General features: G+C 33.9%; 1 long non-coding RNA gene across 1 annotated transcript; it reads right to left on the minus strand.

Moving 5' to 3' along the window:
• Window positions 1-782: 782 nt before the first annotated feature.
• Window positions 783-3,016, minus strand: LOC120780898. The gene is made up of 3 exons (XR_005705957.1): window positions 2,906-3,016; window positions 1,925-2,004; window positions 783-954 (listed from the first exon to the last, which is right to left on the minus strand). It is a non-coding gene; the product is annotated as an uncharacterized LOC120780898 (long non-coding RNA).
• Window positions 3,017-3,242: the final 226 nt, after the last annotated feature.

Consider the following 3,242-nt stretch of genomic DNA (forward strand, 5'->3'; position numbering starts at 1 on the left):
GGGCAGTATATGGCCGTCAGGTTTAAGTCCCCTCAGCGATTTTTTATAGTTATTGTTGTAGCTTGTAATTGCGCTGTGGCATAAGATTCTAATACGTGGTGATTTAATCGTTTTCTAACCAACACTGCTGTTCCTCTATGCGCCTTTCCATCTGAGTGACTTGTAATATATATTCTAAATCCCGGTATTAAGTTGAGTTTCTGACAAAAGCATTACATCAATATTATTTTCATCCAGAAATCTAATAAGTTGCAATTTATGTTGGTTAACACCGTTAGCATTCCATAAACAAATGTTCAATACACTCATTTTTTACTTAACAAAGTTTGCATCATTTGGTTTTGTGATTTGATTATCTCTTGAATCATATTTTGCATTGAAGCCATAAATTGTGTCATACATTGGGTAAGGTTGAAAATCATAGTTTCAACGCTTCCGTTTGGTTGGAGCTGCTGGAAAAGTGGGAGGCACGTTCCCACGACCGCCGGCGTGCAAAACGAAATGCTCATGTATACAATGAGATTTCGCAGGAAATGGCACAAAAATACACCGCCGACGAAATTCACTGCAAAGTGAAAAACATGTCAAAAAAATACAGGTGAGTTTTTTCAATAATTACATTTCTTCTTTTAACACATTAATAACTCTACTTTCAGAGAGGAGAAAACCAAAATTGGCCCTTCTGGTGGTAGTCCCTCGCCTTGGAGGCATTATAATGCTGTGCAGCGCATAGTAGGGTGTACTGCCGTTAATTCGGCCTTGTACATAGAGACATATTCCGAGGTAAACAACTAATTTATTTTAATTATATAAATACGTGCATTTATAAAGTTAATTTTTTTTAGAATTCAACATTAACCCAATTGTTGCCGCCGTCCGACCCATCATTATCACCTCCGTTGCCATCGCCATCACGTCCGCTGCCACCTTCGTTGCCGTCACCATCACCTTCATCTGCAACAAGAAAACGTAATTTTAGCGCCGAGTTGTTAAAGGTTTTAAATAAACAAACTGACATATTGGAAAGGGTTGCGGATGAAACAAAGCACGTTTCAGAGGAAATAATTAAGACTGTTCAACAGCACAATAATTTGTCCGAAAGATTTTTAACCCTTATGGAGAAAATCGCAGAGAAACTTTAAGTTTAAAATAACTTTATCGTTTTTTTCTAGTTTGAAATGTTTTGTTATCCCAAAAAAAAAATGAAATTAAATAATTTTATCGTTTTTTCTAGTCCTATACCATTATTTAATGAAACGTTTTGTTATTTTCTAGTCTTAAAACATTCAGAGGTGTTGTGGAATCTGATAGTTGAATCAGAATTGAAACCGATAAAAAAAGCAGTACGTGTCATGAATTCAGACATTATTGGTTTGATATTCGAAACAGAATTTGTATCGGTTTTGCTGTCAGAAACAAAGCAAGAAGATATTCGCACACAGATTTGAAATGTAAGTTTCTTAACTCCAAGTCTATAAAGAAGACTCTATAAAAAATTCAAGTAAATCGGTCCAGTAGAACCTGAGAAATCGTGGGTATCGCTCCGAAAAAGACAGTTTTGAGAAAAACGCGTTTAAAGTTTCGCGTAAAGTTTGGATGCCGGATCAGAAAAATGCCTATACCTCCGAAAATAAAAAGCATCTGTGTTTTATGATTACTTACATAGATAGATTCGAACTTATTATTATTATCCGATTTTACCTATCTAACACACTATGGTACATATTTAGAAATGCATTTGAATTGGGAACACATACATACGGGTACAAATACGCGGATACAAATACGAATAACTAAAATACTGCAACACTGCAACACTGGCCAACTTTCACTAATATTATATTTATTAAGGAGGTCTGACCGAATGTGTGGCTAACGAATTACTTGAACATAAATAGTAGAGTAGAAACACATATTTACTTACCTTAAATCCATATACTGCAAATAATAGATGATAAATGACAAACAGAACTAAGAAATCCATTTTTTTAGTTTTCAGAAGAACTGCAAAAATTAACAAAAATATATTTGTAGCTATGTTTAGGCATAATAACATATTTTGTATTAAATTTAGGTATGTTTCATATTTCTTCGCATCTTTCAAGCGGAAATACTAGATATAAACAAGGCTTGTGAAGTTCAATTTAATAACTGCGAGAGAATACAGAAAGAAGACATGTACACGGACAGTCAGGTGGCTTACTTGGTTTGTCAACACCACAGATTAATTTCAAAATAGTCAACAACTGCAGGAAGGTTTTAAGATCACTGGCTGGTCAACTCCAGCTTTTTAGATAAATAAGAAAATATAAAAAGGGAGCTTTTGAACAAATCGAACAGAGCAAACGGAACACAACAACAAGCTGTGAGATAACAAAGCAAATCTGACAGAAATAGAACAAAAGACCTGCTATCTAGGTGCAAAAATAGCACATACAGACTTACAGCTCCGGCTTTATGTCCGCCTTATAACCTTATAAGCTTTATCACAAATCCGACACAAAAAACTTGGACCCCCTCAGACACCAAACTTTGAATGCATAACGGACATACCCCGTTAAGATAACTCACATATTGACCGATATATCTGGTACATACCGATATATGTATATACATATATGGATAAACCCAACCAGATATTTGAAATGCTGTCTTGAGAAAATTTTGACCCGAATAATCTCATTTTTGGCACAAAGCACACTGTTATCGGAAACAGATCTTCTCTGAAATAGTGGTATTAGTAAAATAGACGTGGTTTTTGTTCGATTTCACTTATTTTCATTACGTGAGATACTAATTTTACGAATATTTACTTAAAAATAACATTTTCTTGCAACATTATGATTTTCGTTGCATTAAAACTTTCTCACCATTAACTTAATTTTTGATCTAACAAATTGTTTACCTTTACGTTTTTGCTTACAATTTTCAGATTATTTTAAAGCTTTTCTATGTTTCTATGTTTGTAATTCTTTTTCACATCTATCACAACCTAAAGCGAAAAAATAATGTTGAATACTTGGCGTAATCTCTACTGAATCATCCTTGGTTAGAATACTGTTTTATGATCATTATTCATATGTATATCACAAGCATTATAGCGGTATGACTTTATGACCGAAGCATACAAATAATGTTGATTGGTTCTGATATTTGTAGATTTTACCATCTGGTCTGGCATTATTATAAACTTAACACTAGCTTTTTACATAATATTTGATCTGACAAGGCACTTTCGATCG

Source organism: Bactrocera tryoni, unplaced genomic scaffold (assembly GCF_016617805.1).
Source record: "Bactrocera tryoni isolate S06 unplaced genomic scaffold, CSIRO_BtryS06_freeze2 scaffold_25, whole genome shotgun sequence".
NCBI lineage: Eukaryota > Metazoa > Arthropoda > Insecta > Diptera > Tephritidae > Bactrocera > Bactrocera tryoni.